Below are 15,475 nucleotides of genomic sequence, written 5' to 3'. Positions count from 1 at the left end.
GGGTCGATAAACTAGCTGAGGCGTTACCACAGCATAACTGGGGAACATATTTGATGGTTGTGAAACTTATGAGGAAGTCCGAGAGTATGAATTTGGCTCAGTTTATTCAGAAAATCGAAGAGCAGGAGCTGGATATTCAAAAGACAGCTATCATGACAAATCCAAATGCAAAGCAAGATGTCAGTCTGTACTATCGAGGGAACAAGTTTGAGGCCACTCCCAGTCAAAGTCCAAAGATTAGTACTGCATTCAGTGCTGATGGTTCTGCAAGTCCAAATGCAAGTACTACAACTCAAAGTGGTGGATCTACTTCATCATTCTCAAGCTTTGATCCAAACAGAAACACACCTAGCCCTAAAAAATTCTACAAATCTGCAGTGCAATGTGACACTGAACATCCAGAATGGTCAAAATCTTTCTCCTGAGGTGGCAAAGAAACACATGGCATTTCTTGTCGCCATGTTAGAGTCGTATGAAAGTTTGATTGCTGGAAGAATTGGTAATCTGATGCTCACAAAGGAAGATTACGACCAAATCGATGCAGAAGAGCTTGAGCTGATGGATGTGAAGTGGTGCTTAGCTAGTGCCTGCAGGAGAGCTGAAAAATTTCAACAGATTACTGGCAGAGACGAGTTCCGAGGAATGGCTGCTTCTCCACTTGGTTTTGACAAGTCAAAGGTTACCTGTTTCCGATGTAAAGGAAAAGGTCACTTTAAACGGGAATGTAAGAACCAAGAGTCAACTAGTAGTCAAGAAAAGAGCAATTACTATCAGAAATCAATCTTTCATCAAATTGATCAACAGCCTAAACAAAAGGAACCGCAAACTGCTCATGGAAAATTGATTGAAGAAGCCAATAGGAAAGCTTATTTTGGGATAATAGATCAAAGTGATGAGGTTGTTGCACAGGGTTTTAGCTGGGACAAGTATATACCTAGTGGAACTAGATCTGATGTGGCACTTGTTACCAGGATTCTGGATCAAAATGATGATTGTCAGAAAAGGATTCCAATATTTCCAGATCTTGGAAGTGATGTTGATACGGATGATGAGGAAGAGTATCTTAACAAATGTAGAAAAAGCATTGATCCTGACAGTTTTAATTTTTTCTATGCAGATAAAGTTGAGATGCTGAATCAGAAGAAGATTGCTCGATTGCAGAGAGAGCTAGAAACAGCAAAGCTACTCGCTAATGAAAAGGAGAAGACTGAAGCTGTAGAAACAAAAGATGAAACAACTGCTGAGATTGCAATAGAGAAGATTGTTGAAGTAGAGCAAGTAGTGGAGAAAATTGTCGAAGTCGAGAAACTCGTGGAAGTTGAGAAAATAGTTGAAATTGAAAAGATTGTTGAAAAGATTGTTGAGGTCGAGAAACTTGTAGAAGTTGAAAAGACTGTCGAAATCGAAAAGATTGTTGAGGTCGAGAAACTTGTTGAAGTTGAAAAGACTATCGAAGTCGAAAAGATAGTTGAAAAGGTGGTTGAAGTTACTAAGCCTTGTGAGAAATGTTCAGAATCTTGCAAAGAGTGTAATGAAAAAGATAAAAAGATTGTCGACTTAGAGAAGATTAAGGAAGATTTACTGTCAGATGTGAAGTACGTGAAAGAGTCATACGGTGTACTGAACAGGACAGTTGACAGTTTAAAAAGAACAAATGCAGAAATTGAAAAGGCAAATGACAAAATGAGTGCAACTTTGATGACAAAGCAAAGTGTCATAAATGATTACATTGAAGATTGTGCAAATTTGAAGAAGGAGTAGGAACTTGAGAGAATCGAGAGTGAAAGGATCAACAGATTACTTTTGAGTTATACTATTTGTGATTATCTGATTGATCGTGTTTATCCTACTGTCGCAGGTCTTGAAGCTTTCAAGAAGAAAGAAAAAGAAGAGGATACTGGTAAGAAACCAAGTGTCAAGTATAACAGATGTCCGCCTCCTATCTTTGAGAGTTATTCCCCCAGGAAACCAAATGAGGAACAAGTAGACAAGGCTCTAAACATCAAATTAAAGTCTGAAATCACTAATGAATTACCAGACAATATTGATGTCACATTACAGCGTCTGACACTGATCATGAGTCTGAGTTAGTTAAGAGAGTTGTCGATCAGGTGTTGGATATGGATGAAGAGTCAAAGTTGGAGTCTAAGTCAGATAGTTCGAGTTCGTCTAAGAAAAGTCCGAGTTCGCCGGTTAAGAGGGTTTACAATAAAGAATTTCTGTTATCAAAATCTAATTTGAATGACGAATCAATCAAAGTAGCATATACATTGAATGATTCAGACAAATTATATTCTGATGAGGAATTTCCAATAAGAAGTGTCAAAACTGAAATGATCAAACAGGTTTTCAAATTAACAGAAATTAATATTTCTGAAATAAAAGATGTAAATCTTACTGAAAAACCTAAAAGTACACTTCAAGAGTTCAACAGAGATTGAACAAGAAAAAGGGTTACGGTTATGGTTCAAGTTATCGAAAGAAACCAAACCATAATGGTAATCTCAAAAAGAAAGGTCTTGGTTTCAATTCTTCAGAAAATTATAAAAATCAGAAAACTTATAAACTAAAAACAAAATTTGTTTCAGGAGGAAGTTCAGAGGATGAACAGAAGAAACCGTTCTGGAAACAATCGAATCAAGAGTTTCTTGCTGAAGTAAAGAAGAATGTGAGAAAATCTGCTCAAAGAGTTGACAGAAGAACCTGTTTCAAATGCCAAGAAGTTGGACACATAGAATGGAATTGCCCCAAGACCAACTACCAAAAACAGGGAGTTTCTTCTAACTTTGTTTTGAGAAAAACTTGTGCTGATAAGAAAGAACAATCTGTAAAAATTGTTAAAAAGTTTGAAAATTCTACTTCTGAGGAAGGAGAAAGTTCAAAAAGGTTTTACACAAGAAGAGGTGATTTAAGTAAACAAAAATGCGTTGTTAAATCTGAGAGTAATTCTGACAATGAATCTGATTCCATAAAATCAGAGGAGTCACTGGTTGATAAAAAGATCGTGAATTCCGTTCCAGTGGTGAACGATGAGAATTTTCTGTCACTGTCAAAGGAAAATTTGATGAAGAAAGTTGGAAAGGTTGAGATCTCAAATCAATTCTTCGCTGATAAAGGAGAATTTGAGGTTGAGAAGGCTTTCAACGGGAAAGTCAAACACATTTTTGGGAAGATGGTTGATAAGAAGGTAAAGGGTGCTAAAGAGTTTTATAGATCAAAATGTTGGTGGGACAGATGTGTTCCAAAGTCACCCAAGGCTGGTGAAGCTTGGATGGACATTATGTTTGAGTAAAACACTGGACATGCCGGAGATCCCAAGTATCATGGATCAGGAATCGGCATCATTCATGTATTATGAGTTTGTATGAAAAATTTTTAAAATTGTTAAAACTTTACAGGTTGAATGACTACGCCGGAGCTTCCAGGTTGGTAAGTGCGAAGCAGGAATCGGTATTTTGTATATACATACAAGTGATATTGTACGGTCATTTTACAAGTGGTACTGGTTGCTTAATTGCAAAATAGTAAATCAGGGACATTAAGTTGTACTTGATTTACTAACTCATGAAAACACAAAGAACAAGATGATGAACCATATCCCTGATCTTAACAAAGTGATAAACCTACAAGTGGTTTTTTATACTAACAAACTCATTTTCTGGAAAAATCATTTTGATTAAAACAAACTTAAGTGTTTTGAAATCTAAATGAGAAAATGGTTTGTGAAAGGGGGAGTTCAGATTGTTTATGCCAAGTGAATGGCGAATTGAGGCGATTTAATATCGGTTGTCATGTTTCTGTACAGTTTGTTTTCAATTTTTCGTTAACGTGTTTGCATTTTAGGGGGAGTAGAAAATTTTCAGAAAATCCAAAAACATTAGAAAATTTGAAAAAGACAAAAACATGATAAAATCCAAAAATGAGTTTGTTGTGAAAAAGAGGAAATGATAGTACATCAGTGGACTATCACAACATGCTAAAGAATTGGAAAGTTTAAAAGTGATAAACAATCTTACTATGGATGTGTCAGTAGATTTTTGCACATTTAATAAACTGTGACGAGATATAAACCTAAATTTCAAACTTGCTTAATTCGTGGGTAACATTTCTCGGATATATGGGTAACCCCCGAAATCCTGTTTGAAAGGTCTCTTATTCTGAGATACTAGGTCTTTATGCTCAGTGATATCTGGGGTATTATCCCGGGACTTCTGCTGTATGGAAGTACTGACCTAGTCCCCGGATAATACTTTCTGCAAATGCTTGAAAAAGCGCTGCCCTCAGCAAATCGATGAAACAATAAAACTGATAGTCATTGCTGTTGTAAAAAAAAGATCCTCTAAAGGGGACCCACCAAAAGTCGAGCCGTCATCTCTCTGCTGAACGGAAGTTCTGACCTGAGCTCTCACGGTTTCGCACCTAACCCCTTACAGATATCATCTAGGTATACTCACCTGTAAGACTGAATATTGGGATCTGAATACGGGAGTATATTCAAGTTGTGGGACACACGGATAAGTTTTAGTTTCTAAGACATTAATATCGTATCTCGGATCAGTTGAACGTTGTGTGGAAATTTAAGTGGACCAGTATACTGACAATCTAGGTAAATTGTTTAGAACTTAAAATGAAATCAAGCTTAACGGTGTTGGTGATTTGTCTCATAAGCTGATATGATCCTCTTACACAAACTCACAAAAATAATGTTTGTAAATATTTCTTTACTGCATTTTATTTCTCTTATGACAAAATCCAAAAAGATTTTCAGTGTGTTTTAGCATAAATTTTGAAAAATTCAAAAAGATTTTCGACAACTGATATTGAAAAGTTGATTTTCAAAATTCCGGGTGCTAAACATGATGAACAGATGGTTTGGGAGAGTGTGTTGTTTTGAAAAAATGATTTATCTTCAAATGGTTCATCAAAAATTAACATTGTAAAATCATTCTTTGATTGTATAATTTTTGTAAGTGATTCATTAGATGATGAGATTATTTTTACAAGTTATCATCAGAAAATTTATTGTGAGGTAGAGGATGTGCAGGTTTCTAAGAGATAGAAAGCCAGGTTCCGATACCTGAAGACTTTGTGATTTCAACATGCCAGACTGCGATCCCAGCATATCGAAAGGGGGAGTCTAAAGACATCCGAGTAGAGATTGTTCGTGGGGAGTCTGTTGGTGATGATGAAAAGAGAAGAGAAAGACTTGAGGATGCTTACACTGTGAGATATTTCAGAGTTCGAGAGGACTGCAAAAGACTGAAGACGTTGAAGACTCGACACTTAAGACTCGTCAACATCTGAGGGGGAGTCTGTTGGTGCAGTCATCTGTCGTCTTCGTCTTATGTCGAGTCTGGGATACGTTGCGGATCTGATCAAGCATGATGTCATCATGTTTAATGATGACATCATAATAGATGACATCATCATAATATGACAATCATCATTGCAACAGTAAACGTAAGGACAATTTCATTTGAATTTGACTTTCGAGTGTTTAGTTTGAAAGGTCCAATTAGATTAGTCCATTTGAAGGTCCAATCGTTTGAAGGCTTCCGTTTGAAGATTATAATAGTTTGAGAAGATTTCGCTTGAACAGGTCATGTATGTTTCAAGCGAAACATGAGTCCTATAAATAGGCTAGTGGTTAGTTCATTTGTAACAGAATTTTCCAAGTGATACCGAGGTGCTGCCGGTTTTTCCTTTGACTGTAAACATTGTAAAATCAATATACAAGAGAATTAAAGTGTATTTCAAGTTGTTTTCACATCCGTTTCTTAGTTTCCGCCTCTGAAACGGACTAGAGCTCTCCCGAACGACTCATTCAGGTCGAAATCGATCCTACAGTTTCAATGACGGTTGTTCCCTCCAAATCAACCACCATGTAACCGTTATGTATTATGTATATATATGTCTTGCCGGAAACATTTACCGGTACCAAGACAATTTCCCACTCGAATTGTCCATTGTATCGAAACTGTATTCAATTGTTTCTGTATAACTCAAACACGAATATGAAGATGATGATATCGGCTTCCGCTAACATGTGGTATCAGAGCGCATGGTTAGAAAACGAAGAATTAGGATCAGAATTACATGATCCTGGGAAGATACAGATGAAGAAGAAGAAAAACAAACACGGGAAGAGGCGAGAAACAAATAGCGATTCAGATCATATAAGTCCGCGATTACGCGCGATTGCAATCCTGAAACAAGAGATTGCAATAATGGAATTGCAATACGAAATTGCATTACTGGAATACGAATCGGGACGTCTCGAAGATATCGAAGATAAAGGCGAACTCATAACACCGAAAGAAGAGAATTCAATGATACAAGAAATTGAATTCGAGAAACAGGACAAAGAAGAAGGTGATTCAGAAAGCGAAGAGATGGCCTGTAAAGATGTTCAAAAAATAAACGGTAAGATGCAGGAAGACAGGGACGGTTATTACAATAGAGAAGACGACAAGGATATGGAATCAAGAGAGAAATCGGTAATTAACCGAAAGCATCACATGAGAAAAGAAAGGGATTACAACGATGATTATAAAGATGATTGTGAAGAACAAGAAAGCAATCGGACACGAAGAATTACAATGATAAAGGAAGTGAACGGCAAAAGGCATGATACTCTGTTTTTTAAAGAAGTTTATACAAGATATATTTCTGCAAATAAATCCAAAAGGATGATTCAGAGAAGAACCAATAATTTAGTGAAGACTTTAGCGATTGAAGAAGGATTTTACTCGACAGAAGGACGATTAGCAATGAAATGGGAATTTATGAGGCTGATGTATGCAATATATTTAGATGTTTTAGTTTATTACTATAAGTTTAAATCTACTCAGACAAGAGTGAATGAGAAAGAGATAGTGAAGAAGGTGATGGATCCGAGAAAAAGCCGAAGTCAAGATGATGAAATCCAAGGAACTGTTGTGGATCAAAGGGAGAGGAACACAAGGAGTGGCAATACTGCTGAACATGAAGGAGAACATTATGCATTTTATGAAGGCAATGATTGACAAGGGATGAAAAAGCTGCAAAAGAGGAGAAGATTCGTCTTCAAACAAGTAAAGAAGGCTGTGGACGTTGCAAATCAAAGTGTTTTAATGCACTCTCTCAAATATAATTATGTTTTGGGGAGTGTATTAGAATATATAAACTTAATTATATTTGTATTAACTATGTATTAGGATATTAAACTTATACTTATATGTGTGTAACGAAAATATTCGAACTGTTATGACGGTTTGAGAGACACCGTTTCAATGACGGTTGTTCCTTCCAAATCAACCACCATGTAACCGTTATGTATTATGCATATATATGTCTTGCCGGAAACATTTACCGGTACCAAGACAATTTCCCACTCGAATTGTCCATTGTATCAAAACTGTATTCAATTGTTTCTGTATAACTCAAACACGAATACGAAGATGATGATATCGGCTTTCCGCTAACAGTTTCTTTATAAATAAATAAATTAAAATTATTGTGTGTTGTTTAAATTATTGTTTTAGAAAGCAACAAAAAAAAAAAAAACACACACACACACACATACTGAAGATAACATAAAATATAGAGTTAAGTGTCATTTACGTCTCTATGGTTTGTTCACTTTTGCTATTTCAGGTCAAATTTAAAATTGAACCGTTTTACTTCCTAACATTTTGGTAATGTGTCATTTCAGTCTAAAAAAATAACCACAGTTAAAATCGAGTGTGCTTCGCGTCTATCTTTGGAAAATCGAGTGTGCATCCGTCCAACCTTAAGCTACTGATTAATCTTAGAGTCGGAGAGGTCTTTGTCTGAGTCATGGACGAGAATCGGGCTGCGATGTGCAAAGTTAGTGCCTTCGTACGAAGCCGGGCTGCGCACAGAACAGTCCAGCTCGCATTCGTGGCTGTTCTTGGCGTTCAGAGCTGTTTTCTCGTCTGAATCGGATGTGTTTTCGAGTCCTATTCATGACGGTTTCGACACTATCTCGTCCCACTATCCGATGAACGAAATATGTGTCGGTTTGGTCTGTTTTTGTGTAAAAATCAAGTTTAGAAAGGCTTTTTAAAGGGTTTTCTCTTAGATCTAACATTTGGTGGGTGCGAAATCAGTAGATTTCTAACTTGGGAAGCCGAAGCTAGGCCCAATACACTCGGTTAAGTGTAGATCCGTGATAAAATAAGAAGATTCGATGAAAAAGATGATGGTTTACATAAAAATAGAGAAGTTATGATAAAAAAGATGAAGTTTAGTTGAAAACAAAGGAGTTTGGATGAAAATGAAGAAGTTTTGATGAAATCAAAATGAATCTTGTGGAAAATTGTAGTGGAAAACATTGTGTAACAAGTAAAAACAATAGATCTTACTTGAAAAACGGTAGGACAACAATTCGGTAGCGTTTTGGAGAGAATGGCAGCAAGTTAGAATGAATGAGAGTGGCTAGGTATTTATAGGAGAAGGCTGGTGCCCTTGTTCAAAGCTGGCTGCCTTCGTACGAAGCTGCTGGCTTCGTTCGAAGGGGCCAGTCTTGAGTACAAAATCTTTGTTTCGCGTGTAGGATGCTCGTTAGGTGCGTTTTGTTGCGTTAGTTAGTACTAGGGTACGTTAAGTATTTTAGAGAGGTGTTATGTGTAGTGTTGCGTTGCGTTGCGTTGCATTTTGGTGTCTCGATTTACCGCATCGGAGTGTTTTGAGCGTTTTAAGCGATGCGTTGATAATCACATAACATACTAAACAAGTAAACACACAAATAACACAAATAATATAAATAAATCCGCATTTCGAGTTTGCGTTGAGTTTGCGTTGCGATAAGCGTTCAAGTAATAAGCGTTTAAATGCGATAACTGCGATAAATAAGCGATGTAATGCGTTTTAAAATGTACTAACCTTTGGCGTTAATCGAATCTCGGAGTATAAGCGTTTACGAGATGAAATGACGGTAAAATGGGAACAACCAAAATACGGGTTGTTACAGTCTCCCCTACTTTAGGGAATTTCGTCCCGAAATTAAGTAGTAGACGTAACAAGGAGTTGCGGATATTTATCTTTCATATCACTTTCGAGTTCCCAAGTGAACTCAGCGCCGCGTTTGCCTTCCCAGCGAACCTTCACAGTGTCGAAGCTTTTTGGTCTCTCGATCCATGATTTCTATTGGCTTTTCCACAAAGTGCAGTGTCTCGTTTATTTGCAAGTGTTCACAAGGTACATGAAGATTTTCTTCAGCTAAACAATTCTGGAGGTTTGAGACGTGGAAAGTCAGATGTACGTTGCTGATTTCAACCGGTAATTCGAGTCTGTAGGCCACTTTACCTATTCTTTCCAGAATCTTAAAGGGACCCACGTATCGTGGCTACTAGTTTCCCTTTCTTGCTGAATCGGATCACCCTATTCCAAGGTGAAACCTATAGGAGTACGTGATCACCAACTTCGAACTCTAGGGGCTTGTGGCATTTATCGACGTAACTCTTTTGATGACTTCGAGCTTTCAAGAGATTGTCTCGTATTTGGTGAATCTTGTCTGTCGTTTCTTGTATAACTCGGGACATGTGATCTGCGCGTCTCTGGCCTCGTGCCATACAATAGGCGATCGCCATTTTTATACCATACAATGCCTCAAAGGGTGCCATTTGTATACTAGCGTGATAACTGTTGTTGTACGAAAATTCTAATAAAGGTAAATGCAAATCCTAACTACCACAAAAATCTATAACGCACGAACGAAGCATGTCTTCGAGGGTGCGGATTGTGCGTTCAGTCTGACCGTCGGTATGGGGATGGAATGCGGTACTGAGATTGAGAGTCGTACCGAGAGCGGATTGGAATGTCTCCAAGAGACGTGAGGTAAAACGACCATCGCGGTCAGAGATGATATCACGAGGCGTCCCGTGTCGATAAATGACTTCATCGGTATAGATTCGTGCTAATCGTTCGACCTTAAAGTCTTCTCGTATCGGAATGAAATGGGCAGATTTCGTAAGATGATCAACGATAACCCAAATGCTATCGTGACTAGAAGGCGTTCGGGGGAGTTTTGTAATAAAATCCATGGCAGTACTTTCCCATTTCCACATCGGGATTTCGGGTTGTTCAAGTAAACCAGAGGATCGTTGGTGTTCAGCCTTAACTTTCGAGCAAGTTAGGCATTTCGACACGTACAGGGCGATATTCTTTTTCATGTCCGGCCACCAATACCTAGAACAGAGGTCCTGGTACATCTTGTCGGCACCGGGGTGAATGGAATATTGAGATTTGTTAGCTTCAGTCATCAATATCTCTTGGAGGTTATTGCAACTAGGAATCCAAATACGGTCAAGATAATGATAAATACCGTTCGATTTAGTCACTAGCTGAGTTTTGGCACCACACTTCATTTCCTCTTTCAAGGTATTCTCAATGAAGCATGCGTGTTGAGCGTCGCGAATTAGAGCTTCGAGATCATTCTGGACTTGAATGTTACTAATACTATACACATAGCTTCGTCGACTGAGGGCATCAGCTACAACATTTGCCTTGCCTGGATGGTAGCATATCTCGCTATCATAGTCATTGAGAAGTTCAACCCATCTGTGTTGGCGCATGTTCAGTTTTTTCTGGTTTAAGATATGTTGTAAGCTCTTATGATCGGTGAAGACCGTACACTTGGTACCATAAAGGTAGTGTCGCCACATCTTTAACGCAAAAACAACTACACCGAGCTCGAGGTCGTGGGTAGTGTAGTTCGTCTCGTGGATTTTGAGTTGTCAAGATGCATACGCGATAACCTTGTCTCGTTGCATAAGAACACAACCAAGACCCAAGTTTGAGGCATCACAATAAACAACGAAATCATCGTTTCCATCGAGGAGTGCGAGACCAAAAGTGTTGCAAAGAATATGCTTGAGAGTTTGAAAGGTGTCCTCTTGGTCAGAGCCCCAAATAAAAGGTTTATCCCTGTGAGTTAGGGTAGTGAGAGGCATGGCGATTTTAGAAAAGTTGGCGATGAATCAATGATAATAACCCTCCTATCCGAGGAACGAATGGATTTCGGATGGAGTCTTCGGCGTAAACTTTTTACAACTTCAATCTTCGCGGGGTCGACATAAATTCTTTGACTGTTAACGATGTGACCGACGAATTGAACCTCCTCGAGCCAAAATTCACACTTGGGGAACCTGGCGTAGAGGGGATTTCCTTGAAGAAGCTCGAGAACTAAACAGAGATGTTGCGCGTGTTCAGCCCTCGACTTCGAGTAGATAAGAATATCGTCGATAAACACAATGACGAAACGATCCAAAAAGGGTTTGCACACATGGTTCATGAAGTCCATGAAGACCGCATGTGCATTTGTGAGACCAAAAGGCATGACCACGAATTCATAATGGCCATAGCGAGTACGAAAAGCGGTTTTTGGAATGTCTTGCTCTTGTATACACAACTGATGATAGCCTGAACATAAATCAATCTTCAAGAAACACGTAGCGCCTTGAAGTTGATCAAATAAGTCATCGATTCGGGGTAGCGGGTAGCGGTTCTTAATGGTAAGCGTGTTAAGTTCTCTATAATCGATGCACATTCGGAACAATCCATCCTTCCTTTTCACGAAAAGGATAGGTGTGCCCCATGGTGATGGGCTAGGGCATACAAAGCCTTTATCAAACAATTCTTGAAGTTGGCTAGATAGCTCGCGCATTTCGGATGGTGCAAGGCGATAAGGAGCTTTTGCAAAAGGTGTCGCACCTGGAACTAAATCAATACGAAAATCAATATCACGAGTAGGGGGTTGTAAGGACCTTCAAAAACGTCCCATAGATGTAAACCCGGACCCCTAAAACCGTAATGTACATGAAAAACCAAGAAAAACAAGAAAACTGGGTTTTGGGCGGGCCGCGTAAGGGATAGCTTAACCTTACGCTGGCCGCTACAACTTAATGATCAACCGGATAAATTTTAGGGTTCTAGGCAGGCCGCATAAAACTTAAAGGATGTTTACGCGGGCCGCGTCAACTTGAAATTCAACCGGATAAGCACCCGGGCCACGTATAGCCCATCTGTTAAACCTAAGCCCATGACCCATCAACCCTACGCGTAGACTAGGCAGCCACGCGGGCCGCGTAAGATTTAACTAAGGGTTTACGCGGGCCGCGTAAAACCCAAATTCAGGCTATAAATAGCCTAGCTCAGGGGCTTTCATTCTGTTGTCAAAATACTTTCAATTATAAATGAATTCTCACTGTTAAAGCTATAATTTCATAATAGCGAGGTGCTGCTATGATACCGGGTATTAACTCGATCGATATTACGATTCAACGTCCAATCGATTGAAACTATCCAACGAATGTTTAAGTGCTGCTCAAATTGGGTTTATACTTTGTCATTCGTCGTTAATTCGATGGATGTTTAAGTCTTGTACTTTGTCATTTGTTGTGAGGGTTTAATCTCGTGAATTGTCGTAAATGTTGTATTAGTTACTAACCAGTTCGTGTGCATTGTTATTTAAACTAGGTTAAACAGGCTAATCAGTAGATTAAACTCCGTCCGCATAAACCTGCAATGTGAGTCATTCTCTTTTTATCAAATTATTTCCCAAACTCTATTTATTTCAAAGTTATAATCACAGGGATTAAGTCTTTGTAATCACCAAAGTTACAGCCGGTATGTGGGGTTTTGTATACATTACTTGATAACCGTCACCATTGGACAACATGTTAGCCAAGGGGTGATATGACCATAGTCACAGACACCAATTGGACAATGAGATAACCAATGGGTGGTCGAGTGACAAATAGCGTGGGTATATGGTTGATAAACAGAAACATTGTAATCGCTCTTAATATTGTAAATTATAACGATATTCCGTTTTAAACAAGAAGAATGATTCACTCAGTATTTCCCCGCTGACAAAACCTTTTTCAAACATGTTTCAGGTGATCTGCTGTAATCCAAGAAAAGTGCTATGAAGCACTACAAGCTTAAGGAAGTGGCTCAATATAAATAGTTAAAGAAACATGTTTTGTAAAATAAAGATTTCCCAGTGAAATCACTGTATTGTAAATTACGGGGTTTATCCTGAATTATGAAATAAAATAATCAGGCATTTTATGTTTTAAAAGATCCTTTTTAAAGTCTTCCGCTGTCGCCTAAATTAAATACCACGGGGTTCCTGTCTCGCGGCTCTTGACCAGGTCAAACCGGGGTAAGGGCCGTGACAGGGGTAAACCAGGTAAATCGTCGGGAAGAACGTTAGGAACAGTTTTCTTCTCTTTCTTCGTCTCTATAATATGGGCTAAGAAAGCAAAGTATTCCTTGCGTAAATAATTTCTCGCTTGGATACACGACATAAGCTTCAATTCTTTCGAGAGTACTTCACCGTAGACACATAATTGATCACCATTTGAGAGAGATAAACGAATTATCTTTTCGAAATAAACAACTTCAAAACAATTCTCACGAAGAAAATCCATGCCTACTATGGTGTCAAAGCTACCTAGTTGCATAGGTATGAGATAGATCGGGAAAACGTGATTGTTGAGTTTGAGAGTACAATCACGGACAATGGAGCTGACGGTAACGGTTCTTCTGGTGGCAACTTCTACGTCGAAGGTCGTTGGGAGGTTAGCGCGTTTACGTTTTAAAAGATTTTCGAATTCAAACGATACAAAACAGTTATCGGCTCTAGTATCAAATAAGCATGAAGCATAAATACCATTAACAAGGAACGTACCATTGACAACATTGTTGTCAGTCTGAGCATGGCGGACGTTGATGTTGAAAATTCTTCCGCGGGCTGCTTGCGGTTGTTGCTGTTGCTGCTGCGGCTGCTGTGGTTGATATTGCTGCTGCTGTGGTTGCTATTGCTGCGGTGGCGGTTGCTACTGCGGCTCTTGTTTCACAACACGCTGTGGGCAGACATTTGCAAAGTGGTTCGGGTCACCACAGATGTAGCAAGCGCGTGCCTGAGTAGCTGGTGCAGGAATGGCTGGGTTAACTTGAGGAGCGAGTGGTTGAGCTGGCGGTGCTATGAGAGCTTGAGGAGTTTGTTGACGAGGGCCTGAGCGGCAGTGAGCTGTGTAGTGCCCATAGAGGTTGCAGTTGACACAAAAATGGCAGTTTGTTCCCACTGGATGATGATAAGTGCAAGTAGAGCACAGTGGGTGAGTACCAGTATATGCACGCTTAGCAGGCGGTGCGTTGGGAGTAGCAACCTAACGAGCCTGGGTGTTGGGCAGTGCTGTAACTACCGCACAGTTCTTGTTGGAGTTCCTTCGCTTGCGACTTTGGCTACTAGACTTGGGAGCTTGGGATGGAGCAGAGTCGGTGCTTCGAGTTGCAGGAACTTGGTTGAGACTCTTGGTCGAGTTTTTGAAAACTCCACCCAAGACACGCTTGTCATTGATCTATGCTGCGAGCTGATAAGTTTCCTGAATTGTTGCAGGTGTCGTTGCTTGAACAAAGTCAGCGACACAATCAGGGAGAGCAAGGATGTACTTCTTGATAGATTTCTCAGGAGTGTCCACTTGACTTGGACAGATGATGCTCAACAGCCTGAATCGGGCGGTGAGACCAGCATTATCACCTCCAACTTGCTTGATGCTCCAGAATTCATTTTCCAGCTTTTAGACTTCGTGAGGAGGACAAAATTCCTTCATCATGAGCTCTTTCAGCTCCTCCCATGCGAGACTATAGGCTGCATCATTTCCGCACCTGTTGCGCTTAGCGGTCTACCAATTAAGTGCCCTTGATTGAAAGACTCCAGTGACGTTGACAGTGCGAAGATTCTCAGGACATCCGCTTTGTCGAAAGGTAACTTCGATCGAGTCAAACCATTGAAACATCGTACTGGGTCCATCTTCACCAGTAAAGTTCATAGGACCACAGGCTTTGAAATACTTGAAGCTGAATGGTGCTTATGGAGAGTCATTCTTGGAATCCACAGAGGAAGTGCTACTGACAGCGTGGATTTCGCTGACAATCTGAGGGATCACCTTGGCCATTTCCTTGGCCATGAGAGACACGATATGTGTCACGGCCCCCGACCCGGTTTGACCCGTTTCAGGACCCGCGAGACAGAAAGTCTGCGGTATTCTGTTTATTGTGAGTTTAGCAGCGGAAAATTTATTTCACAGGATCGGCTAAGTTAAAACTTTTCCCGATTATTTTTATTTCACAATTCGGGATAAAACCCCGGTAATTTACAATAACAAGTTTTTAGTAATAAAACACATTTCTTTATTTTATATCGAGCCACTATCTTAAGCTTGAAATGCTTCCCCTGCATTTTTCCTGAATTACAGCAGATCACCTGAAATATATTTGGAAAAGATTTTGCCAGCGGGGAAATACTGAGTGAATTATTCTAGTTACTGGAAAATGACACATTTATTATAATTCACAGTGGTAAGATCTTTTACAATGTTTCTGATATCAACCAATCTACCCACAGTACTTTACCACTCGACCCATTGGCCCATACGTCCAATGGTGTCTGTGATTATGGTCA

Source organism: Helianthus annuus, chromosome 2 (genome assembly GCF_002127325.2).
Source record: "Helianthus annuus cultivar XRQ/B chromosome 2, HanXRQr2.0-SUNRISE, whole genome shotgun sequence".
Lineage (NCBI taxonomy): Eukaryota > Viridiplantae > Streptophyta > Magnoliopsida > Asterales > Asteraceae > Helianthus > Helianthus annuus.
The sequence above is the reverse complement of the archived record's forward strand: the minus strand, read 5'-3'. Positions refer to the sequence as shown.